The following is a 27,855-nucleotide window of genomic DNA, read 5'->3' as shown; positions in this document are numbered from 1 at the left end:
AAATTGCAGGGATCACACTTACTGTTGGCCACTTCCGACTTGTTGCAACCTAATGGCCATCACTAGTTTGCTACTGGTAAGTGGATGTTTTGTCGGTCCCCGTGATAGACTCTCAAACCTCCCATTGCGCTCACTGGTCCAAAAATCTTTCTATTTTGAATTTTGCTAATTTATTTTACACAGGACACCAGCAGCTCTGATAACTCCTTCTCACTTCACGGCACAAAATATGGAAACAGTTGGCTTGCAATGTTGTGAAGAGAGGCTCCAGCTGACTGTGGCTTGCTTTCTCAGCAAAATGGTGCAATTACAGCTCCCCATCTGTGACCCTATCTCTCTAAGTAAGATGCTTCTGGTGTGCTTTGAGAGGGTGAATGAATTAAATTGCTTGGGTAGACCAAATCTATGGGTCATGATGAATGTTTCAGGGGAATGACTTTGAAAGTATAAACTCTTGAACTGAGCCCCGAAATTCTTTTTGCTGTGATTTGTATAAACATTTTACATCCTGCAAACTTGTGCTCCTACTAGGCTGAGATAAGATTAACTTATGGAGTTTGGAGCTTGGAAGTGGGCAGAAATAGCTTTGCTTATAACCTTCAAGCATGTTTTCACTCTTTTTCAGCAGACCATTTTACATTTTATCTGCAGAAAAGCAATATCCTGTTGTAACATTAAAGGGTTGCTGGGAAATTTAATAAAGCCAATGTAACACTGGCATCAACTTCAACTTAAAGCATGGCATTTAACTGGCTCAGCCATGTCTATGGGGAAAAAAAAGTGATAGCTATTGATCTCTCACTACGACTTTTCAGCGCACTAAACAGAATATTGCAGGACAACCTGATATTCAATAGAAATGCTAATGTCAGGTCTTCATTTAGGTTTGAAGGAAGACCATATCTAATGCACAGAGAGGGTATTATTAGCATTGCCTATATTAGAGTACAGGAGTCCTCGACTTACAACAGTTCATTTAATGACCATTCAAAGTTACAAAAGTACTGAAAAAAGTGACTTATGACCGTTGTTCACACTTGCGACCATTGCAGCATTCCCATGCAGCATTCAGATGGTGACAACTGTCTCATATCTATGGCTGTTGCAGTGTCCTGGAGTCACGTGATCAGCTTGTGTGACCTTCTAACAAGCAAAGTTAATGGGGAAGCCAGATTTCCTTAGCAACCATGTTACCAGCTTAACAAATGCAATGATTCACTTAATAACCGGCAAAAAAAAGTTGTAAAATGGGGCAAACTCGCTTAACAAACGTTTCTCTTGGCAACTTAAATTTTGGGCTCAATTGTTGTCGTAACTTGAAGACTACCTGTACAGAAAAAATTAAACAAATAGAAAGGATTAATCTTCTAGTACAGAAGCAAGTTGATGCAGGGGTGAAATGCTCCCGGTTCGGACCGGATTGCCCGATCCGGTAATGATAGAGGTGGGTAGTTCGGAGAACCGGTAGCAAAAATCCCTCCCCCGCCATGCCCAGCTGAGCCGCACAATCATCAGAGGCTTTTTTTTTTACTTTTAAAAGCATTTTTTCTACAACCTCTTTGGCCAAAAAATGCTTTTAAAAGGGGGGAAAAAAAGCCTCTGATGATCGCGCAGCTCAGCTGGGATCTTCAAAGGCTTTTAAAAGAAAAAAAACCCTTTTTTTCTTTTAAATGCCTCTGACGATCCCAGCTGAGTTGCCTGATCAGCAGAGGCTTTTTTTAAAAAGCCTCTGCTGATCAGGCAACTCAGCTGGGATCGTCAGAGCCTTTTGAAAGCATTTTTTTACAACCTCTTCGCCAAAGAGGTTGTAGAAAAAACGGTTTTAAAAGTTTAAAAAAATGGCCACACCCACCCAGTCACATTACCCCACCACCATCAAGCCACACCGACAGAACCAGTATTAACAAATTTTAGATTTCACCACTGAGTTGATGGCTAAGTAGTAATGCTGACAACAAGGCTTTCTGAAAGATAATTTACACTTAAAGAGCTAGATCTCCTCTCTATTTGTGTGTGTTCGTGTGATCTATCTCAAGATGACCTAATGAACACCCTTAGAGAACAGTAATTACTGGAACATACTACCTTTTCTTCTGATGGAACATTAATATCTTGACATGTTCAAGGCATGTTCTTGACTGACTTCATGGCATGGGAGCAGGATATCTGAGGAACTACGTCTCCCCTAATTATTTTAATTTATATGTTTATTGCTTTTATACCTGCACTGCCCAGTATCATTTCTTGTGAGATGGGTGATACAAAGTTTTGATAAATCAATGTTGCCGTTATTATTTTGCTTCTATCAGCAGCAGAATGAAGAGGTGAGGGGCTGTTCACTACTCCACCCATGTTGAATTTAACATGTGAAGGTTAAAAAGGGGGGGGGCTTCTTTCTTCTCCAAGTTAAGCTCTAGATTCTTCTTCCACAGTCAGTCCTTCACAACCTGGAGAGGTCCATAGGCTTTGAAACAACATCGCCAAAAAGGCATTAAGGGTTGTAAACCTAATCTTGCATAGCTTCTTCTCTGGTAATATTACACTACTAACTAGAGCATACAAAACATTTACTAGACCAATTCTCAAATGCAGCTCATCTGTCTGGGAATTGCTGCCTGCAATTACTGCGAGTTCAAATCTCACCAGGCTCAAGGTTGACTCAGCCTTCCATCCTTCCAAAGCAGGTAAAATGAGGACCCGGATTGTGGGGGCAATAAGCTGACTTTGTATAAAAAAATAACACTGCTTTGGGGGTCGGGGGGGCGAAAGCCCTACTAAGCAGGTATATACAAAAGTATGAAGGCTATTGCTTAACGCATTGTAAACCGCCCTGAGTCTCTGGAGAAGGGCGGCATATAAATCGAACCAATAAATAAATAAATAAATAAATAAACCCGCACTGCATTTCGGACATTAATACAATTGAACGTGTCCAGAAATATTTCACAAGAAGAGTCCTCCACTCCTTTGCTCGCAACAAAATACTTTATGCCACCAAACTTGAAATTTTGGGATTAGAAAATTTAGAACTAACCCGCCTTCAGTACGACCTAAGCATAGCTCATAAAATAATCTGCTACAACTTGTCAATGAGTACTTCAGCTTCAACCATGACAATACACGAGAACAAAATAGATACAAACTTAAAGTGAACCGCTCCAAACTCGATTGCAGAAAATATGACTTCAGCAACAGAGTGGCCAATGCCTGGAATGCACTACCTGACTCCGTGGTTTCATCCCCAAACCCCCAAAATTTTAACCTTAGACTGTCTACTGTCGACCTCACCCCATTCCTAAAAGGTCTGTAAGGGGCGTGCATAAGAGCACCAGCGTGCCTACTGTCCCTGTCCTAATGTTTCCTCTATTCATATCTATTTTATGTATTCAATTCATGCTTATACTTATATATATTATCTAATACGTACTCGACAAGATAAATAAATTAAATAAATAAATAAGTAAAAATGTAAACTGCAAGCATTGGGTTAATGTTGCCAGAGCCTGAGCGTTCATAATAGCTTCTCTTTTATCTTATCTCTGTGCTCTGCAGCTTTTCTACTGTTAATGAACCTCAATTTTAATATGCCAAGTGGCCCAGTGTTAATCTCCTGAGAAAGGGCAACAAACAAGTCAAGCTATTCCTCCCCACAGACCCACTCTTCTGGCCCTCTCATTCCAAAAAACCAGTAGCACATCAATCTGATAAAAATGTAAGTAGCTGAAGGAAGGTGAAGGCAGACTTTGGCCTCTTTAAACTGTCATGGCTGTATTTACTTTAGCTTTTGAAATCTTCCCAAAATGTCCATTTATCTTCTTTCAGATCTGTGGAAGACAGTTCTAGAATCCAACACAACATTCACATAGAATGATATTTAATACAAAACGACAGGTTTTTTTTTTTTTTTTTTTGCCAATTCCAGAGGTGAGAGGATAAACTCTATTAACAACTACTTCAGACGAGCGAAGGGGAGAAAAGGTTTTTCTTGCCACAGCAAAAGATTTAATCCACGCTATTTAGAATCTTAACATTTTGCCGAAGGAAAGTTAGGAGAACCAAAAGGAGTCTAATTCTCGGGATTAACCCTGAAATGTCTTTCCACTGTTTAATGTCGTTGTTCTTATTCTTGTTAGCATAAATTGTGGTTGCCAATCAGATTGTAAAGGCTCAGAAAGTAAGGAATCCACTTTATTATTCCATTTCTTTATTTTTTTTTACATTGTTAACAAAATTCACAGGAAAAAAAATAGTGTAACAAATACTGTAAAACTATCAATCAGCTCTATTAAGGGTATAAAAATAGCAGTCAATTAAAACATCATTCAGTTCAATATGGCCCAAAGCACAGCAAAAACAAACCAGATCTATAGGATAAACATTAAATAAACAAACAGAGGCTTGCTTGTTGACAAATGGTCAATCAGTAGTTTCAGTGTTTGAGCATAACCAAACTAACAGTGGTTCTTTCCAAAACCAGTAATAAGTGCACAACAATGTATGGCAGGAGAAAGATTTCTACAGAAGATCTCAACTCAACAGCAAGTTTGTATGGTTCTGATAGCAGGCCGGGAAAACCCAGAGCAGGGTGGAGCCTATTAAATGTCTAGTATGAATATGTATTGGTGGGAGTTGCAGGGTTATTTTATTATTTTTCTTTTTATTCTTTTTTTTATATATAAATTGTATTTTTATGTCGTTGTAAGCCGCCTTGAATCGCCATGTGAGAATAGGCGGCAATATAAAATATAAAATAAATAAAATATAAAATAAATAAAAAAAAACAAGGGGGCCACAATTAGATGCTTCTTGACCATCTCGATTTTTTTGACCTTCTAACGGTAAATACTGGAATGACGTCACTGTAATAGAGTTTAAAATATGCTGGTTTAAATGATCGTTCTTAAAGCAGCAGCATCTTTATTCTGGCTTGCATGAAAAATGTGCGTCTCTTAATGAATAGCAGGAAATTGCTTATCCCTTAATCAGTGGTGGGATTCAAATAATTTAACAACCGATTCACTCAGGGTCAGATTGGCTGTCGTAGGAGGAGTGGTCCCTCCCCACCCTCCAGCTCCGCTGCACATGCGGGACGAGCGTCCCACGACGGCCAACCTGACCCTGGGCGAACCAGTTGTTAAATTACCCCCTCGCTATCAAAGTGGATCCTGGGCGCTGCACAGCAATGGAAAAACAGGAAACAGAGCAGCCAACACAAAAGGGAAGGAACAGGGAGAAGAAAGAGGGAAAGCAGCCTTCTTCCCTCGCGCCAGCTGCTCCGTTGCCCATTTCTCCATTGCAGCACAGTGTCTAGGATCCACTTTGATAGCAGGGTGGGGTGGGTGATTTAACAACTGATTTGCCCGAACCGGTGTGAACCGGCTGAAACCCACCACTGCCCTTAATTTCTTTCAAATTGGAAGAAGAATTCCAAATTGGAAGAAGAATTCTTCCAAACATTTCTTCCAAATTGTTTTCAATTTGGATGTAAATCTGTATTGTCTGCACAACATTATAGTTTCCATTGTTCTGTTCCTTAATTTGGCCTTCCTTAATTGCTCCTTAATTTGACTCCTCTGCTCCTTACTTTGTCTAGATCATCTGGCCTCGCCTAGGACTCCCTGGGTGTCTTGGATTACAATTCTATCATATCATTTTGAAGGCCATACTGATTGAGAATGATGCTATGGCTGACCATAGATGAACAGAAGAATTTCTCTCTTTTTAATGAAGAAAAGCCTAATTGTAAGTGAGATTGTACAGTACCATATACAGGTAGTTCTCAATTTACGACCATAATTGACCCTGGAATTATAATAGTAAGTCATTGCAGTCATACGTTGAGGCACCTACAAGACTGGAAGTAATTTTCTAGCCTTTTTCATGTTAAGCAAATGCCATAGTCATTAAGCAAACATGGTGCTCATTAAGCGAACACCACAGTTGTTAAGTGAAACTATTCATTTGAATGGGTATTTTTTTTGTCAAAAAAATATCACAAATATGTGACAGTAGAATGCTGTAAAGCTGACATGCAGTCATGTAGCTTGGGAGGGAAGCACGATCATTTACAACAGTTGGGAGTGTTTTATGGATCATAATCAATGGTGGGTTTCAAAAAAATTTACTACCGGTTCTGTGGGCATGGCTTAGTCGGCATGGCATGGCTTGGCGGGTGCTTGGTGGGCATGGCAGGGGAAGGATACTGTAAAATCTCCATTCCCACCCCACTCCAGGGGAAGGATACTGTAAAATCTCCATTCCGTCCCCAATCCAGGGGAAGGTTACTGCAAAATCCCCAGTACCTCCTTATCAGCTGGGACTTGGAAGGCAGAGAATAGATGGGGGTGGGGCCAGTCAGAATTTTTACTACTGGTTCTCCGAACTACTCAAAATTTCCACTACCGGTTTTCCAGAACTGGTCAGAACCTGCTGAAACCCCCCTCTGGTCATAATGCACCCATTCCATGACTGCTGTAACTTCAAACAACCAAAGAAAGATTGGTCATTAAATAAGGACTACTTGTATGAGGCAAAGCTTGTTCAGAGATTGATATTTTGAGGGTTAGATGTACACATGTTACAGAAGGTGCTTTAACATGCCCAGTAGAGGAGACTGTAGTACATCTTTACATAAATGAAACTTTTCTCAAAAGAAGGTTATTGTTAGGAAGTTTGTTCTAAATTTCCCTGCAAATTTGGCTTCGTGCATCCTAATTAAATATCCTGGACTCTTCAAAGAAAAGGTGCTGCGTTCCTCTTGACGGTATCCATTTTGTTTCTTGAAGAATACCTCTACATTCCTTCTCTGTCTTCTCAAGTCTAAAGATAGACAGCGGTCTCAATCTCTCCTCATAAATCTGTTTGTTTCTAACCCCATGACCATCTACAAAGCCTACAAAACAAGGGGTCTCAAAAATTGACTGGCAGCAATTGTCTAGCATTTCAGAAACAGGACCTTCTTTTCCTACTTTGCTAGAATATATTAAGGCCTGGGACATCCTTCCCATAAAGTAGTTTAGTTTAGTTTAGTTTTATTAAATTTGTATACCGCCCTACTCCCGAAGGACTCAGGGCGGTAAACAGGCACAAGATAAAATACAGAAATACAAAAGTTAAAAACAATTTAAAACCAAATTAAATAATATTGGCCCACGACAATTAAAATCCCAATAAATTTAAAACAAATTAAAATTTCAATTTAAAATTTAAAAGAAAGGGGAGAAAAATTAGGCCAGGCCGGCTTGCTGGAATAAGAGGGTCTTAAGAGCACGGCGGAAGGTGCGCAGATCCGGGATCCTCCATATCTCTGGGGGGAGCTCGTTCCAGATAGTGGGTGCCCCCACAGAGAAGGCCCTCCCCCTGGGGGCCGCCAGTCGACACTGCTTGGCTGATGGCACCCGGAGGAGACCCTCTCTATGGGAGTGTACCGGTCGGTGGGAGGCTATTTGTGGTAGAAGGCGGTCCCGTAAATAACGTCCTAAGGTCCTAAGCCATGGAGCGCTTTAAAGGTGGTAACCGAAACCTTGAAGCGCACACAGAAGACCACCGGGAGCCAGTGCAGCTCACGCAGGAGAGGTGTTACACAGGAGCGCCATGTTGCTCCCGTGACCACCCGCGCGGCCGCACTCTGCGCCAGTTGGAGCCTCCGCGTGCTCCTCAAGGGGAGCCCCATGTAGAGAGCATTACAATAGTCCAGGCGGGAGGTGACGAGGGCATGAGTGACTGTGTGTAGGGAGTCCCGATCCAGAAAGGGACGCAACTGGCGGATCAGGCGAACCTGATGAAAAATCCTCCCGGTCACGGCCGTCAAGTGCTCTTCTAAAGACAGCCGTGAATCCAGGAGGACACCCAAGTTGCGAGCCCTCTCCATGGGGGCCAGCGATTCACCCCCAATAGTCAGCGATGGCGTCAACTGACTATATCAGGACATCGGAAACCACAGCCACTCGGTCTTGGATGGGTTGAGCCTGAGCCTGTTCCTCCCCATCCAGATCCGCACGGCCTCCAGACACTGGGACATCACTTCAAGGGCATCATTGGGGTGGTCCGGGGTGGAGATGTACAACTGAGTATCATCAGCGTACTGATGGAACTTCACCCCGAAACCACGGATGATCTCGCCCAGCGGCTTTACATAAATGTTGAACAGAAGGGGCGAGAGGACCGACCCTTGTGGCACCCCACATACGAGGGGCTTCGGGGACGACCTCTGCCCCCCTGCCAACACAGACTGCAACCGGTCAGAGAGAAAGGAGGAGAACCACCGTAGAACAGTGCCCCCCACCCCTAACTCTTCCAGGCGGTGCAGCATGATACCATGGTCGATGGTATCAAAAGCCGCTGAGAGATCTAATAGGACCAGGACAGAGGAGCAGCCCCTGTCTCGAGCCCTCCAGAGATCATCAACCAACGCGACCAATGCCGTTTCCGTGCTGTACCCAGGCCTGAAGCCCGACTGGAACGGATCCAGATATGTCGTTTCATCCAGGTACTGGGGGAGCTGTCGCGCAACCACACTCTCAACAACCTTCGCCACAAAAGGAAGGTTGGAGACCGGACGATAATTAGCCAACACTGCTGGGTCCAGGGAAGGCTTCTTGAAGAGAGGCCTCACCACCGCCTCTTTCAAGGCAGCGGGGAAGTCACCCTCACCCAACGAAGCATTTATAATCCCCTGGAGCCAGCCTCGCGTCACCTCCCAGGAAGCCAGCACTAACCAGGAGGGGCACGGGTCCAATAAACAAGTATATGTTCTATTACAGATTACCTTGATGCCATGTAGTTATATATATCTTGAGTTACTTTCTGTGCTCTAGCTGTGCTTTTGGGAAATTGAACTTTTTTAAAAAAAAATATGATTGTTTTTGCAAACAGATATGGGAGAGTATAAAATAGTGCAAAACAGGGTTGAACCTATTTCACTTAATGCAGTCAATGCACCTGAGATCATGGCAGCTGTCTGAGGTAAGCAGCTGAAACTGCTGACAAGAGAGACAGCTGGATTGCACCTTTCAGCTATGCTCCTGTGGTTATGTGGCTTGTTTTACTGCAGTTAGAAATCAATTCCTTTATCCTCAGTTACCAAAACTTATTTCTGGGATGTTTTAAATATCTCTATTTTCTTTCTCTTGGATTCTTACGAACCTCTGAATGATCAGTGGTGCTGTCAAAATGGAAGGGATCCTGGGCAAAATACCCCATTGTGACATTCAATTACAATCTCAGGCTCTTTTAGAGGCTCTTCTTTGTTTTTAAAATATGCTGTCCATTTTAGGATTTACATTACAGCCTTTACATGTTTCCTATCACATCAGGGCAAAAATTGCATATGAGTTTTCAGCAATCCTGGTCAAAAAAGGCTGTGATGGCTGTATGAAGGAAACTTGGAGAGGTTACTTATCTTTGACATAAAGAATGTATTTCTTAATCTTCAGCCTGAGAAGTTTTTATTGTGTTATGGATATGATTGGTTAATAAAGCATGCTCATAATCTTGCATTATTGCTCAACTGCCTTTATAGGTTGTAGTTCTGGCAGAGTTGCTGAAGTTAATATTTCTAGAGGTTTCAATAAAGCAAGCAGTAGAAAAGGCTACTCTTGACTGGGGAGTGTTGCTTGATCAACAGAAATAACACAATGTTGGCAATGAAGTATATTCACTTTTTAAAAACCCTTCTCACCTTGTATTTCTGGAGGGAGAAGGGGCGGAGAGAAACAACAACAAAAGAAAGCATAATGCTGAGCTAGTTACAATGAATAAATATTAAAAAAAAGGGCATAGAAGGATGGCTAGCTTCATTAGCAAGATTAATGTGTTTGATATACCACAGATTAGTGTTCATCAACCTGACTGGGGAATACTGGAAGTTGAAGTCCAGAAACCTTAAAGTTGCCAAAGTTGAGCAACACTGCCATAAATGATTGGACCTTAAACACAAAGTGACTTCAACAGTTTTATGAGGCAAATAAGATAACTGCTGGAAAAAGGGGCTTTATTTTACTGAGTATGGTGAGAGGCAAAGCATAACTGTACTATCATTATTCAGCTTTGCAGAGCTAATAAAAATAATACAAAAACAATTGGCAGCAAAGCCATTACTTTTTGTAGTGCGCTCCAGGTTCTGTAAATTAAACCCCCCCAAAAAAAGGGAAAGTAGATTGCAACACAGACAGCTGAACTTAGAAAAATGTTTGAACATTACACATTTGGCAATTCGGCAAAGATGTAGTGAGAGATTGGCTTGTCTTTTGAATTCTGGAAAAAAAAAACGCATTTAGCATTTCAGAGAGCATCAGAAACTGTTGGGGATGCTATAAACCTCCAGTTGGGAGTAAAAATAAATGTAAATAAGCTGGCAATGGCATATAGAGCATAGAATTACAAATGTATCTAGGGACTATGAACAACTAATCCAAACAAAACAATATGGCACGTAAATAGTCTTCTCTTCTATACTGTCAACTGTAGGTCAGCACCCAATGAAACAACAGAGAATTCTAGAAGTAAATTCCTGCCTCAAGGGATGGCCATCAAGAGAACTTGGTTTATACATGCTACTGGAAAGGCTTCTGGCAAGAGATGGGCTGCACCTCACAAGGACTGGGAAGAATGTTTGGAAAATAAATAGCTCAACTCATCAGAAAGGCTTTAAACTAAAAAGGGAAAGGGAGGGAGACCAATCTTTAAGACCAAACCCTAAGCATAAACCCCAACACAACAGATCAGACAATGAGGCAGGGAGCTGAGAAGGAAGGAGAACTCTGTTGTAAATCAGGAGACACAGAAAGCAAACATACAGTCAGTCATAAACAGCTCAGATTTTTTTTTAAAAAAAATATTATTTAATTTGTATCCCACTTTTATTATTTTTACAAATAACTCAAGGTGGTGAACACACCTTACTCTTTCTTACTTGTTTCCACAGAAACAACCCTGTGAGGTGTCTTGGGCTGAAAGAATGTGACTGGCCAAGGCCACCCAGCTGGCTTTCATGGCTAAGGTAGAACTTGAATTTATGATCTCCTGCTTTCTAGCCTGGTGCCTAAACCACTTGACCAAACTGGCTGAGATGCCCATATACTAATGCTCAGAGTTTGGGGAACAAACAGGGAGAACCTGAAGTCCTAGTACATGAGAGGTATGATATTGTTGCCATTACCAAAACTTGATGTACTGCTAAAAGGATATCAACTGTTCAAAAGAAACAGACCCCCAAAAAGAGAAGGGGGAGTTGCACTGCATGTAAGGAATCAGTACACCTCTACAAAAACATACAATATGAAGGTTGAATGCCCTCTTCAATGCACTTGGGTGAATGTTAAATGAAAAAGAGATGAAATTGCTATAAGTGTATACCATAGGCTACCCAACCATGGAAAGGAAGTAGATGAACAATTTGCCATTCAGTTAAACAAGATGTGCAGAAAACACATCACTGTAGTAACGGGGGACTTTAACTACACTACCATAAATTGGAAGGCAAACTTTGCTGCAAGATCAAACAGGCTCCTGACATGCCTAGCTGACAACTTTGTTATCCAAAAGGTAGAGAATGGAAGCAGAAGGTCAACTATACGGGACTTAATTCTTACTAATAGTAATGAAATGATAAAAGGGGTGGAAGTTATAGGAACTTTGTGGGACACTGAACATGTCATTCCAGAATTCAACATAATGCAGACACGGGCAATTGAACAAAGTAAAACTAGTGTTCTACTGTAGTCTTAAAGAGAGCCCACTTCAACAAACTTAAGAGAGAGATTAGGAAAAATTTCATGGATGGGAATCCTAAAAGGAAAAACAACTGAAGATGCTTGGGAAACTGAAAAATGAGATTATTAAAGCCCAGTCAAACACAATATTATGGTGGGGGGGGGGAGAGAGAGAGACCTCAGATGAAACCAGCATGATTGCATAAAAGCCTTTGTAACAAACTGAGGGACAAAAAGGACAAGAAAGTGGGGCTCAGAAGTAGAACAGAATATCAACAAATAGCCCGAAACTACAAGAATGGAATCATGAAAGCCAAGGGCCAGTATGAACTAAGACTTGCAACAAATGCCAAAAATAATAAAAATGATTTCTTTCAATATGCAATGGATAATAAAATAGGTCCACTAACGGGAGAAGTTGGCAACACGGTGACAAATAGTAGGGACAAAGATAAACTTAATTCCTTCTTCCTCCCTACAGGTAGGAGGGAGAAAGATCAGTTTAGGCCTCCTTTGCATCTGTCTTCATGCAAAAGGAAAAAATAGTACACCATAAGAAAGCAGGTCAAAAATAGGCATAAAATTAATAAGGAAACATCTTACCACTTTTGATGAATTCAATTTGTCAGGACCAGATAGTTTACATCAGTGGTGGGTTGCCCCCTGTTCGGACTGGTTTGCAAGAACCGGTAGTAAAACCAGCAGGAGCCTCCGCCCACCACCCCGGATGTCGTCATAGGTGATTTGCACATGTGCACGCGATCCCGTTGTGAACTGGTAGTAAAGGTAATGCACCCCTGGTTTACATCTCAGTGTTCTGAAGGAGCTGGCAGATGTGTTCTCAAAACCAATTGAACAAAGAATCAGTTGAACAAAGATTTTGAATAGTTGAACAAAAACTTTGTTCAGTACAAAAATAATAACAACAAAAAGGCCCAGCCAGCGCTCTTCAAAAATGATTTCGATGAGGGAATAGAAAGGGAGCTAATCAAATTTGCAGTTGACAGCAAGCTGTGGGGAATTGCTAACAATTTGCAAGATAAAGATTCAGAAGAATCTAGAGAAATAGACCCTATTCAATATTCAGTGGCGAGAAAAGTAGGATTTAGGCAAGAAAAACCAAATGTAAAGGTATAGAATATGTGGTACCTGGCCAGGAGTGAAATTCAGCCGGTTCTATCCAGCTCCAGCAAACTTGTAGCGCCGGTGGTGGGAGGCTCCGCCCACCCACCTGAACATCATCACATCCCATTTTTGACCCTCTGTGCATGCGCAGAAGGCTCTGTGCATGCGTGGAGGAGGTGCGCATGCTCACATTTGCAAGCTGGTAGCAAAGGTAAGTGAATTTCACCCCTGTACCTGGTTCAACAACAGAAACTGTGAGAGGGATCTAGATGTCCTAGTGGTCCATCACTTAAGTATGAGCCAGCAGTGTGCTGCAGCTGCCAGAAAAGCCAACACAGTTCTAGGCTGCTTCAACAGAGGAATAGCATCAAGATCACATGAAGTGTTAGTACTACTGTATACTGCACTGATGAGACCGCACTGATGAGACCACACTTGGAATAGTGTATTCCAGTTCTGGCCACAATACAAAAAAGTGCTAAGACCCTAGAAAGATTGCAGAGGAAACCAACAAAGATTATAAGGGGTCTTATAGCATGAAGCTGAGCAACATTTCAGAAATGCTAAATAAAAGCCAACAGGAAGAGCCTTGATAGTACAGTGGTCTACGCACCCTGTTATCAACACAGCTGCCTGCAGTTTACTGCTGGTTCGAATCTCTCCAAGGCTCAAGGTTGACTCAGCCTTCCATCCTTTCTAAGGTAGGTGAAATGAGGACCCAGTTTGTGGGGGCAATAAGCTGACTTTGTATAAATATACAAAAGTATGAAGGCTATTGCTTAACGCATTGTAAGCCGCCCTGAGTCTCCGGAGAAGGGCGGCATATAAATCAAATTTTAAAAAAAATGATTAAAATGTTATAATGGAGAAAAAAGTAATAATTCCCACTGCAATGATACTGAAAAGTGTAAAATATAATAACAAGAAAGTCATGTTGGTTGTCATGCTGGTTGTATAAACAGATGGACCAACACTTTGGAATCATGATTGGGTGAGGAAGGTGCTGCTGGTTTGTAGTTCCATCAATGACTTGTATAGTACTCTTCCCTATCATGAATATCACTGGGAGTAACTCAAAATGCTGTGCCTTGCTTCAAAAGAGGCATTAGTGCACTCACACACAGAAAATATAAAATAGTGTTACAGGAATACACTGGGTTTCATCAAGCATGTCTCAATATGCTTTCCATATATTCTAAACAAAAAGATAGAAACTGGAGAATTGAATGGAACCTGAAGGAATTAGTTCAATATTGATTGGAACCCAATCAATATATGGTTCCAGTAGATAAAAAGACTGGAATTATTAAGATTTGTGGTGATTTTAAAGTAAGCAATAATCTACTATTAATTCATTAGTCAATAACTCTTGCCTAGAACTTAAGATACTTTTGCCAACCTCTTACAGGAACTTTAATTTAACAATAGACTTTGCTGAAATTAATAAATGGAAGGAGACCCCAAGGCATTCTCAAGGGTTATATTATAATAGAACAGAATATTATTATATTATTTGTTTTTGGAATAGCATCTCTACCAGGGCTTTGGTAGACAACCCTGGACCAAATGCAACAAGGCTTTCCAGGAATCCCATAGTATTCAGATGACATTTGTTTATTTTATTTATTTAAAAGATTTATATAGCCGCCCATCTCATAATTAAATCTGGGCAGCTCCCATCATAAAATTTAGCTACATCATAGAGAAAATAATGAACTGCATCTGTAAAACCTCAAGACAACAACTGCAGAGATTTGCAGACTATACTGTTAAAGTACAACACATAAAACATGACTTTTTAATTGTGGTGGATATATGTTTAAAACAGCCAGATACTTTATGTTTCCAGCATTTTCACCAATGGTCACAAATATTGTATTGTGATAACTCCTTGAAAGAACAGGTTTTCTAGAACAGTTAGTGAATGACAATGGAAAATTTGTAGCCAACCAATTTCAGACATTTCTGGGCATTAAAAAAATGATCAAATATTGGGGAGACAAAACATTAATTAATTGTAAAGAACAGACGTACAGAAAGAAGCAATTGTATCTGATGTAATTAGAGACTTAACTTGAGTTAATACAATCGGTGTATGCTCCATTGTCACAATATCATTGGATGCACTAAGCATTCCCGTTTGACCAAACAAATGTCAACACAATACTTCTATACATTAAAGTCTGTATATTCACAGAGACGGATGTAGTATATTGGATTGTTATAACTGATTGATTAAGCATATCTGTGACCTTGCTTTGTTGTCTGATTACGTCTTGGATTATTTATATGTATTGCATTTCTTGACCACTGGTTAGAGTGAGTTCTTCTAGAAATGTAATAAAACAAGCAGCAGAAAACCTAGTTACTCACTATCCTTTATTTGATAGTAAAAAAAAGATACAACAGGGAATAGTAACAATAAATAGTGAATCAGCTTCTTCCAACCCAGAGATAAATAGTTGCTCATTTTCCTTATATGACAATTGTTTCCAATGTCTTTTGGATGTACAATGGAGAACAGGTCTTGGAGTTTTAACTGAAATGAGTGTGAATGAATAGAATCATGTGGCTGCAAGCAAACAAGGAAACATAATCTTAGACTGCTTCAAGAGAAATATAGTTTCCACATGTTAGGAAGGGAAATTCATTTTCACTCCAGGTTTACCCATAAGTAAGGAAGGTTTCCCCTCTCCAATCGTGTCCAACTCTAAGGGTGGTGCTTAGAGAGCCAGCATTGTCTGAAGATCCTTCCATGGTCATGTGACCAGCGTGATTATACACCGAGGTATACAGAACACTGTTACCTTCCCTCCCTCATAAGTGGTATATATTTAACTCTTTGTATTTGCATGCTTTCAAACTGCTAGTTGCTAGAAGCTGGGGAAAGAATGAGTGCCTATCCCATCACACAGTGCTTGAGTCTCAAACTCCTGACCTTCCAGTTGACAAGCCCAGCTTCTTAACCACTAGGTCACCATGCCTCCTATAGGACCCCAAATAATGAAACTAACAATAAAAATAAATATCCATCAAGGAAAAAATATAACTAATGATATGAGGAAGTCAACAGGAGAATCAGTTCACTAGAACAGTGGTATAATCTGCTGAAATAGAGATGGAAAAGATATAGAATACTTTTCTATTGGGAATGCTTTAATTTGTGGTCCTATTGTAGAAAATGGCTGTACTTGGTGGTCTTAATGATCTCTTCTCACTGTATGAAATAGCTGTTATTTGTATCTTTTTCATTTTTTTTTCTCACATCCTATGATTAATTGTTGATCTTAGATTTTTTAAATATCTTTATATGATGGAATAACTTTAATTAAACAACTATTGGGAACTTTTATTCACCAAGAATGCATCTTGGTGAATTTGCATTTACTATAAATATTAAATTGTTTCCATATGGCTCTTTGTTTAAAAAAAAGTATCATAGGATAATTCCATATTATGGAATTAGGATATTCAGTTAACGTAAACAATACAACTTGTATAATTATTCCTTTTTTCAGCTAATGTAGTATTTTTCAATGTTCTTTCCATTGTTTTTGTTTTTTTCCCCTTCAAGAGCTTATTCTCCTCTTTCCCCTCTTCACAGCTGGACTACAATTTCATGCCAAGAAGGAAAAGACTTTGTCCTAAATATGGGAACTTAAGCAAAATCTCACATTACATGGCATTTTAAAGCAACAGCTATATAGAACCTCATTGTGTTCATTTTACATTGACTGTTTTCTTAGACACCCTGAGAATAATCCTGTAAGATAGATCAGTACTGTTATTTTGACTAAAGTGGAGACTGAAAAATATGATTATAGTGGCTTCCAGACTACTATCAAGTTTTTAGCTGATGTAAGACTGAAACCTAGAAATTCTCTAATACAGTTAGAGCAGTGATGGTGACCTTTTTGCCGTCATGTGTCAAAAGTGGGGGGAGTGGGGGTGGTTGCACGCATGTGTGTCCACACTCATAATTCAATACCCCCCCCGTGCCCCACTGCCCCGGTGTGCAACCCCCCTGTGCTCCCCCACTTTTGGCACGCGATGGCAAAAAGGTTACTGGTGGGCCTGGTAGGCCCATTTTTCACCCTCTCCAGGCTCCAGAGGCTTTCTCGGAGCCTAGGGAGGGTGAAAATGGCCTCCCCCATACCCCTGGAGGCCCTCCGGAGGCCAGAAATGGCCTGTTTCTCGACTCCCAGTGAGCCTGGAAGGCCTGAAAATCAGCTGGTCGGCACGTGCATGCACACTAGAGCTGAGCTAGGGCCACGCTTGCATGCCCACAGATATGGCTCCACGTGCCATCTGTGGCATGCGTGCCATAGGTTCGCCATCATGGAGTTAGAGACTCTAATACAGATTCTTAGCTATTACACCATGCTGCCTGTCAGCCAGAAATAATTTGCAAACTATAATACTTAGAGAGGGGCACAAATTTGAACTAGTAGGACAGCAAAATTCAGCCTCCAAGTGTATATATATATATATTATAAATCTGTTGGTTCTAATGACACTTAAAAGATATTCAAGTGCCTTTGGAAAGAGGAGCTAGAAATAGGAAGAATTAAATTTTCCTCATCAGCTGCTCTCAATCCCAGTAGACCACTATACACTACTTATTCAGCATATTTAATAGTTTGTACAGGATTTTATTGGGAAGATTATTTTTTTAAAAAAAGGAAGGAGCAAAGTGTTTCTAACAGAGAAGTGAGGTATAATGGCTAAGAACTACATTTGATCATATCCAAAAGGACAAGAAGTGATGTAATAGCTCAAACCAATTATTCAGAGCCTGTTTCACTCTTTTAGCCTTCCCAGGTAGACCAGACAGGAAACATAACCAGATGAGCTAATTTTGCTTTATTGTAAGGCTACATTAACAGAATCTTGCAAGTCTGAAAATACAAATCTCCCACCATTTGTTTTTACAGCTTGAGAAGCAAAATAAGTTTCTTTCTGAAGTTTCTTTTTCTCTGCCTCTTATGTAGCTGTGGACTATGCCCTCTATGATTTGTTTCCCAGTCAGCATCTCTTCCCTCCATTTCCCAAGGCCATTCCTATACACCATTACATTCTCTAAGATCACGTTTTCTTTCTTAAGAATCTGAAAGAGAAAATGAGCAAGAAAGATGGTGATGATGATGATTTTAGGAAAAAACAAGAATAAGGCGATAATGATTTTGCTCTACAAAAGGTTATATTTTTGTACACATATTGTATTATGAATCTCTATTGCAAAATTCAGGAACACGATCCATCTGATCTACCAATCTGTATAGGATAATGTTCCACTGAAGAAATAGCCTTTTACCTTTAATCCAAGTATCTAATCAACAGAGAAAGAATTTGATTAACCAAAACAATCATCCTGATGAATCAGAGGCCAAAGTTTAAAAAGGTCACTAATTTTAACACAGTTTAGTAGGAGGTAGCATTCTGGCTGAAGTTATCTGGGAGCTATTAAGAAATCAAGCTAGAAACCAGGAAACCATATGATCTAGTCCCACTTTAAACACAAAGTCAACTAGCCAATATTGGGTCAGTCACTTTCTCTCCTTCTAGGAAGGAGGCAATGGCAAACCATTTCTTTTTTTTTTTTTAGGATTTTTAAAAAATTTGTGTATTTATGATTTCTTTTCTTTTTCTTTTTTTTTTTTTGATGTTTTTTAAAATTATTTTTTAAACACACAAACAAACATACAATGCATCTTTTCTGAACAGAATATTGGCCCGGTTTTAAATTTATACAAATTTTTGTTCATCTTTAACACAATTTTATATATTCAATTTTTCTCATATCTTTTTTTTTCTCTAAATTTAAGAAACCGATATTACCCTTCATCTTAACCTCATCCTAATATAGTTCATTTTTTCTCTTCCCTCCTTAAAATTTGAACCCCTAAATTTGAATTCATGTAACATAATACAATCCCCAATTATTACCTCAAATTCTCTTATTCATCTCCAATATTTCTTTTATCAACTATTCCAAATAATACATTTCAATTAAGCATATTCAATAAAAAATCAATTAAGTATCAATCTTATTCCAATACCTCTACATTTAGATTCATATAACATTATTCAATTCCCAATAATTTTCTTAAATTCTCTTGTTCCAATCTCATAGTTTTTTCTTTATCAATTGTCCCAAATAGTACACTTCAACATTTTTATCAAAAACTAGTTAAATATATCTAAGTAATTTGTAATTTAGTTAAAAATATTCCAATTATTACATTCATCATACATCCATATATTTTAAATTGACTTCATTAAAAATACAGTTCATTTCTACATATTAATTTAAGTAATTCATTATTTAGCATTAATCCAATTATCATAATTTCACTAATTAATTAGCCATATTCCATAAAAAATGAATTCAATATCAATCTTACTCCAATATCCCTAAATTTATAACATAATATAATTCTCAGTTATTTTCTTAAATTCATTTTTATAGAGACCAGTTAAATATATCTAATTAATTCATAATCCAATATTATTTCAGCTTTCTGGTTTTCTTTAGTTAAATACCAAATATATAATTAAGGATATTTCATTTATTACAGTCCCCTTCATTAATTAAAAATATTCCAATTATTCATATATCCATATAGCTTTAAAATCATTTCATTGAAAATACAATTTCATCTTTTCCCTAGTATTCATTTTCTTTACCGCATTTTCTCCTTCCATTTCTTTCTCCCTTTCTATCTTTATATTTTACTTTCTTTTTCTTTCCCCTTCTTCTTTTTTATTTTTTAAAATCCTGATCTCTCTTTTCCCTTTTTTTCATCTTCCCACCATTAACACCAGTGTAATCAGTTTGTTTTTTAAGCTCATAAACTCTTCTATTTTGCTGTATCTTTCCCATTATTTTCCATCCCTTTTTCCTTTTTCTTATTTTCTCACTGATAATCCCAGTGTAATCATTAAGTTTTTTATATTCTTTCTATTCCATCCTCTTTTCTTTATTTTCCCCCCTTTTTCTGTTTTTTCCGTTGATAAACCCAATGTAATTTTTAAAGTTCTCCTTTTTATTATTACTACCCATGTAATCATTTAATTTTCTATAATCAATCTCCTTGTCTTTGTCTTCTTCTTTATTATCAGTCTCTTTTCCTTGCTTCTCATTAGTTGTTTCTTTGTCAATTTGAATGTATCCTAAGTCAATTTTTTAGTCATCAAGTTTCAATTTTCCATGCAGCATTGTGGTCATTTCCCTTATTTCCATTTTCAATTATAGGTATATTAATATCATCATTTCCTTCAGTTCCTGCGCCATTTTGTTCTTTCTAAATTGATATTGTTCCAATTGAAGTTACGTTATAGTCCTCTTCGTTTTTTTCCCTCCAAACCAAAATGCTTGTGAACAAACAAAACCTCCTTAAAATTTCTCACATGCTGTTATCTCTTTCAAAGTCCAAGTTTTTTTCCTTTTTCTTTTTCCAAAACAAAAGTTCAGTGTTATAATGATTTTTTTTCCTCCTGAAGATGGTTCTCTACAATCCACAATTACAACTGACGAACTTAAAAGGCATCCATTTTAGTTGTAGTCTGTTTTAACAGTTTTTACTTATTTGGCAAATCAATTTGAAATTCAGTCCAGCTTTATATAGTCCAAATTCCGCGTTACATTCCAATTGAGTTTCAATTTAGAGTCATTAACCAGACTTAATACAGACTTTTCTTTGTTTTTTTTTTAACTCTCTTTAAATTTTCCAAATTGAAAAAGAATCTTTTCGGGTTCTTGGTTTTTCTAATTTTTTTTTCTTAAAATTCTCCAAGCATTTTAAATCCAAAACAAACAAATGGGTTCTGTTACTTTATAACTTCTGCCTTAAACTTCTTCTTCTGTCCTTTCCCACGCCTATTAGCCGCTATTCTGATGCCAGGACATTTTAAAAACCCTTTTTTTCTTTTTTCTTTTTTCTTTTTTGCCTATGAGTTAGATATCACTCACCCGGCAGCAATATTCTGCTCAGTTCTCTGCTCCTGCACATCTCTTAATCCGGTTGCCCCAGCTTGCTGGCGATCGCAATGGCCGCCGTCCCCCGCTGCAGAGTCAGAGAGAATTTCCTCTGACCTTCAAGGAACTTGCCTGTTCCTCTCAGTCTTCCGAGGTGCCTCTCTTTCTTCTCTGTCCCTGCAGGACAGATCTGGTCCAAAGACCCCTCTGCAGTGGTTCGTCAGCCCGGAATTTCACAGGACTCATCAGAGCCCACTAGTCCCTGACTGTCTTGCTGCGATGCTTCCGGTCGTATCTCCCCGCACTAATGGCAAACCATTTCTGAAAAACCTTACCAAGAAAACTGCAGGGACTTGTCTGAAAATCAGACACAATTGAATGGAAAGGAAGGAAGGAAGGAAGGAAGGGAGGGAGGGAGGGAGGGAGGGAGGGAGGGAGGGAGGGAGGGGAGAATACCAGGAAATACTGAAACTTCAATTGACTCCTGTTATTTCTAGGCCCTTGATTACCCAGTTATGGAGCAGATAACTGGATATTTATTTTTATTGTTAATTTCATTATTTGGGGTCCTATAGGGGGCATGGCAGCCTAGTGGCTAAGAAGCAGGGCTTGTCAACTGGAAGAACACTGGAGGCTTTTAAGAAGAGACTAGACATCCCTTTGGCTGAATTGGTATAGGGTCTGTGATTTCGTTAAGAACCTCTTGATTCACAAAAAATGTCGTAAAATCAGGTCCGAGTTTACTTACAACCACAACAACATATGATGGCTATTCCGGTCTCAATTGTGGTTGTAAGTTGAGGACTACCTGTAATATCTTCTTTGTGAAGCTGCCTAGGTGTTTAGTTCAAAAACTTTAGTTGGTACAAAACTTGGCAGCCAGTTTATTGTTGGGAAGAATGTAGAAAGATCGTATTACACCTGTGGTTAAAGGACTGCCCTGGTTTCCAATTCATTTCTGAGCCAAATACAAAATGCTGTCCTTATCTTTAAAGCCCTGTATGGCTTATGTCCATTTTATTTAGGGGAAAAAATCCAGCTCTTTGTATATGATCCTCTAATGCAGAGGTCTTCAAACTTGGCAGCTTTAAGACTTGTGGACTTCAACTCCCAGAATTCTCCAGCCAGCATAGCTGGAGAATTCTCCCTAGCTAACTAGAGAATTCTGGGAGTTGAAGTCCACAAGTCTTAAAGCTGCCAAGTTTGAAGACCTCTGCTCTAATGTTTATTGAGATCATCTGATGAGATTCACTTATATTGTCTTCAAGCACATCTGGCAGTGAGTTGGTATCAGCCTTCTCTGCTGAAGATCCTGACATTTTTACAGGTTTTTTTTAAAAAGCCCTTAAAACTTATCCTTTTGTGTAGGTATTCAGCTGCAAGTTTAAACCATTAATTCCTTTATTTTCAATTCTTATTTATTTATTTATTTATTTATTTTGATTTATATGCCGCCCTTCTCCGGAGACTCAGGGCGGCTTACAAGGTGTTAAGCAATAGCCTTCATATTTTAACTATTTTTAATGTCTCATGGTTAAGATTTTTATTGGAAACTGCTATCCACCCCAGCATGACTGATATTTAGCAAAGGGAAATGAGAATAAAAGCAGCCCCTCCAAGAATGTGGAATTTATTTATTATGAAAAATCTTATTCGGTTTCACACAACTTTTAAACTCCCTTGCACGTCCTTGAATTTGGGGGGCTTTATTTTCAAACATCTATTTTTCAAAAGGAGTTTCTTATAGGGGTGAAATTCAGCAGGTTATGCATGTTCTGGAGAACCGGTAGCGGAAATTTTGAGTAGTTCGGAGAACCAGCAAATACCACCTCTGGCTGGCCCCAGAATGGAGTGGGAATGGAGATTTTGCAGTATCCTTCCCCCAGGAGTGGGGAGGGAATGGGGATTTTGCAGTATTCTTCCCCCAGGAGTGGGGAGGGAATGGGGATTTTGCAGTATCCTTCCCCTAGGAGTGGGATGGGAATGGAGATTTTGCAGTATCCTTCCCCTGCCATGCCCACCAAGCCACACCCACCAAGCCTCACCATGCCCACCAAGCCACACCCACAGAACCAGTAGTAAAAAAAATTGGATTTCACCACTGGTTTCTTATATATATATTAAAGCTCATCTCATTGGGAAAAGAAGGCACTGGGCATTTTGCCAGTATTGACAAGTTATATATCTTGCCCACCTCTTCCATTAACAACCTATCCAGACAAAACCCATTCACAGGAATCTTAAATTAAGAATTGCATAGGAGGAACCAATTCCATGAGAACCCCCATCCCTGAATCTGTGCTTTCCCACACTCTCTGGTATCTAAAATAAATACAGGATTTCCACACCTGAATATAATCTGTTAATGGTTTTTAAACGACTATTTACAATATTTTGCACGTTCATACAATTTATAGACTGTTTCTTTTCTATTTCATAATTATGCAGAGTTTTATTCCTGATGACCCTCCTCTCTCTCTCTCTCTCTCTCTCCTTTCTTAGAACAATATAGTGTGAACACTAATACAGCTCATTTCAAATAAAACAGATGAAAGTTTTGCTGCCGCAGATTTTAGTGGCTTGGTCCATCTGCCACCAGACACAAGAGAGGCAGGAGGATGTCTGTTTCTTGTCATCTGCTAATTGGAAGAATGGCAGGATTTAGGAGCTGCTTAGGTATCAAGGGGGAAGTACGCACCACACACCATTCACTTCAAACCTGTGATTGGTTCCAGACTCCTTTATCCTCCACATCTGGGGAAGTCAGTCCCTCTATACTGTTTAGCATCAGATAGAATCTTGCTTAGTAAAGAGAGAGATGTAAACTTCTAAGGAGGTGTTGTCAATTGTATTAACTCTAGGCTGTGAGATAATGCTTGAAATAAACCCCTGGCCTCAATATTGCTCTTTCCTGTTTGGAATAATTGCTGCCCTACACAACTTGTGAACTAAATAACGTGTCTGCCAGAATGTTCACTGAGCAGTTTGGTGGGCCACCATAATACACATCATTTTTATCTGAAGAGTCACAAAGTTATATTAGTCATTCCTATTGCTTTATTTTAAGTTATTTTAATTAGGCTCTCCTACCACAGACGGGTTCAACTAGAAGACCTCCAAGATCCCTTCTAACCTTATTATTCTATGTTCTAAGTAGGAAACAGAGTAGAAGTGGTGGTCTTACTCCTAACCAGCAAAAGGAACTCTAAGAAAATCGGGGCTGCATTTTTTTTTTCTTTCATGATTGTGTTCTCTCTTGTCTTCTTTTTGGTGATGCTTCAGTTTCCAATTAAATTTCTTTTATCTAAACTTCATGTCAGTTGAAAGATTCTCTACTTCAATACCCCTGGAGACTTATATTTCTATGTACGTGAATTTATAATGAAATGAATTACAAGTGTGCTTCGAATTGTGTTAAATATATCAGTATTTAATGCACCACTGTGTGAATGTCCTTAAACTCTGCAATATTTTTAAAAAGAATAGAAATAATTGTCTTTAGGAGGACTAACAAATATCTATTTGAAGCTTTTTAAGTCCTTACTTCTTTAAATATTATACTAATAATATTATACTAATTATATAGAAATTCCTGTCTGTTAGGCAACATAGTTTATACTGTGTTTTATTTTGGAGTGGTTTATAAATGCATTCACCACATATTTTCAAATTAAAGATGGAAGATTCATCATCCTGTTATACATGTTTCTTTCTTTTTTTTTATCCTTTACATGACCAGAAGGGAGCATTGTCTACTCAGATTTAATCAGTCAAAATATTACAAAGGATATAAAGGCTGGATAGACAAAAGTCTAATTCTAATGTTGAACTACTCATAAAATATTTGATTTGGAATTCTTCTAATGGTACAAACATTCATGTGAAGACTCTCATTCTCAGAATTATGCATTATATTTGTTCTCTTCCCATGTTTAATATAGAATTTAAGGAAATTTCCACTGCTGGCCAGATATTTGTGGTTCCTTTACAAATATAGAATCCATTTCGTCTCCATTTATGATGTTCCCACATTTGACATAAAGGAAATATAGATATGATGATCAATATGCTGGTTTTCTTTCTTAAGAAATTGCCATTATTTTGCCATTATCAATACCAACTGCCCAGTGAACAGAATTTGAACAGATGCAATTAACAAGTTATAACTGAATGTTTCAATTTGTTTTATATCAGAAATAACAGAAACAGTTATAGGAACAAGCTATAAGATTTTTATATCTGATCCTTAATAAAGCAATTAAGATATTGTAATTCTTACAATATCTTAATTGTAAGAATAAGAATAATTGTCTTGACAATAAGAATAATTGTCACATACACACACCCAGTTAGTACTTCTGAAGTTTCTTTTTGCAATAAAGAAAAGGAGAAAAGGTCAAGATTTTTGTGACAATGTGATTATGATTGCTTGCTTGATTTGACTTATATGCTACCAAGTCCTTCAAATCTCCCAGAGGAGAACAAACATACAATAAAAATTAAAATTTTCATGGCACATGCCAATGGAATCCAATTAACCAACAAAGCAACAATAGGCAAATCACCTTTAATAAAATGTAATAATAAAGCAAAGCCGTAAACAGAGTATTGCTGATCAGTCTCTAAAGTCTCACTGGAATACCTAGATTATTACTAGTTTCCAAAAGGTCATTATTGACTGCTCCAGTCCCACTTCTGGGAGGAAATAGTAGTGCCATTAGTGGAAAGTTATGTTTTTCATTAGATACAGTATCCTCATAAGTAAAGAAAATGCAAAGGAGACTATTGTCCTCAATAAATCAATCCATCCCCATTTCCAGATATTTTAGTATTTATTTTTTTTCTTTCATTTGGCAGATACGTGTTCCATTCTCCAGCACTAGAATACACAACTGCTATTTGTTTGTTTGTTTTAAAGGGCAGATAGGCTTGTCTTCCCTGTGTCAAGTCTACCTTTGCCTTTATGTTTGCAGTGATCTTTCATCATCAGTTCCCAACTGAAGCTAGCTACTCAGCATGGAATTCCTATTGCTTCCCCCGGAAGAAGACTTTATCTGTCCAAGCCAGGAGAAGTTTGTCCTGTAATTATGAACTGAGAAAAACAATCCTTTTACTCTGTGTGATAAATTGTGATATGAAACTCTCTGAAAGTTATTGAACACCTTGCTCGTAAATTCATAAAAATCTGAAAAGCTTACTGGAATTCTTTGACTAAATTTGAAATATAGTAGTCTATATTGGATTATCTGATTTCCTTGAGGTCTTTTTTTTTTTAATCAGCCTATTGTTTCATAGTAATAGTAATGCAGAATTTAATTCATTCCATTGGAAATCAAAGGGATTTATGAATTGCTTGTTCATTTATCCTAATAGGATCGTCAACATTTACACTTTACAAGGCTGTATACCAAAATAATATGGAAGATTTTCAGACAGGTTTGTCAGGTTTCAGAAATTATACCTGAGTTAAGTTTGTGAGAGGTATCTTCAGATCTCCATTTAGAGAAACTTTTTGTGTCATGCATACACCTATTTAGCAGTGGTGAAATCCAAATTTGTTTACTACCAGTTCTGTGGGATGGTTTGGTGGGCATGGTGTGGCTTGATGGGCATGGCTTGGTGGGTGTGGCAGGGGAAGGATACTGCAAAATCTCCATTCCCACCCCACTCCAGGGGAAGGATATTGCAAAATCTCCATTCCCACCCCACTCTGGGGCCAGTCAGAGGTGGTATTTGCTGGTTCTCCAAACTACTCAAAATTTCCGCTACCAGTTCTCCAGAACCTGTCAGAACCTGCTGGATTTCACCCCTGCTACTTAGCCTTTCCGATTTACAGTGTTTTCTTTTTCACATGGAATGCTTCTTGTTTTTTTCAGTTGACTTAGAGAGAAGGAAGGAAGAGAGCAGCAAGATAGGATGTGTAATTGTGTATACTTCCAGTTGGTTTTACTTTTATTGCCTACTTTGTAAATCAGATTTCCACACTGGTCATTTTTTCTCCAGAAAATAAAAATCCATTCCAGAGAGTTTATTTAGAATGGTGTGTGTGTGTCAAACTCAAGGCCCGAGGGTGCTTAGATCTGGCCCATGGGGCTGCCTTGGAAATAGCAAAGGACTGGCCTGCTGTGCCTCTGTCAGCAAAAATGGCGCTCGGGAGGGCCACATGCAGCCATCCCGAGCTCCTTTTTCACTGGCAGAGGGATGCAGGAAGCCGTCCCAGCCAAAAATGGAGCTCGCAAACCTGGCAGAACATTTGGGCCATCACAGATGCCCACGACATGAGTGCCATCAAGCTCGCCACGTCACCCCCCCCATTCCCCCCCCCCAAGGTCAAACACAACCCTGATGCGGCCCTCAATGAAATCGAGTTTGACACCCCTGATTTAGAACACAAATAAGAAATTTATATGCATTTCTAGCATTAAATGCAAATGTCAGACAGAAAACAAGGATAATATAAGAGCTGTATAAGACTGGGATGCTTACTTGCTCTTTAGGGACTAAGGGGTAGAAACAGGAATATTGACATTTCAATAAAAGTACAAGATTGACTAGTGATGCATGAATTGGAACTCTTTAACCTGTTATAAACCCCCAAGGAGCCCTTCATATCAACTAGTATGTATCCGATTCACAACAAATGTTACGATTTATCCTTTGCTAAATAGCATATTCTTTATATTGAAACAAAGAGTTTGTATTTAAACAGACTCTTCCATATTTTTTTTCAGGGTTGGATAACGCAAGATATTTGAGTTTCATTCTTAAATCAATAGCCATCTATCTTACAAATCAATATTCATACTAAAAAGTTAGAGTCTTTTGTCACTAGTCTCACAAACCTGGAAAATAGGAAAATCTATCACCTCATCACTTCTTCTCCTAAAAATGTACAGGTCAGTACATTTCAGCTGTACCCTGGAGCCTTTTAATCAAGCAACGTAAAAGAGAAAGGTCAGGTTGCTGAACTAGTGATTTTCTCAATGATCCAAGACTTACAATTGATATCCTTCCAACACAAGAACTTCTAACAAAACATAA

At 38.7% G+C, this 27,855-nt stretch overlaps 1 long non-coding RNA gene across 1 annotated transcript; it reads left to right on the top strand.

Moving 5' to 3' along the window:
• The first annotated feature begins 251 nt into the window (after positions 1 to 251).
• Positions 252 to 26,009, top strand: LOC117679115 (uncharacterized). Its single transcript, XR_004595283.3, has 4 exons — positions 252 to 341; positions 5,594 to 5,742; positions 10,925 to 10,999; positions 25,788 to 26,009. It is a non-coding gene; the product is annotated as an uncharacterized LOC117679115 (long non-coding RNA).
• Positions 26,010 to 27,855: the final 1,846 nt, after the last annotated feature.

This window comes from Pantherophis guttatus, chromosome 2, assembly GCF_059756535.1.
Source record: "Pantherophis guttatus breed Tessera chromosome 2, ASM5975653v1, whole genome shotgun sequence".
In the NCBI taxonomy this organism is placed as follows: domain Eukaryota; kingdom Metazoa; phylum Chordata; class Lepidosauria; order Squamata; family Colubridae; genus Pantherophis; species Pantherophis guttatus.
The sequence above is the reverse complement of the archived record's forward strand: the minus strand, read 5'-3'. Positions and strand labels throughout refer to the sequence as shown.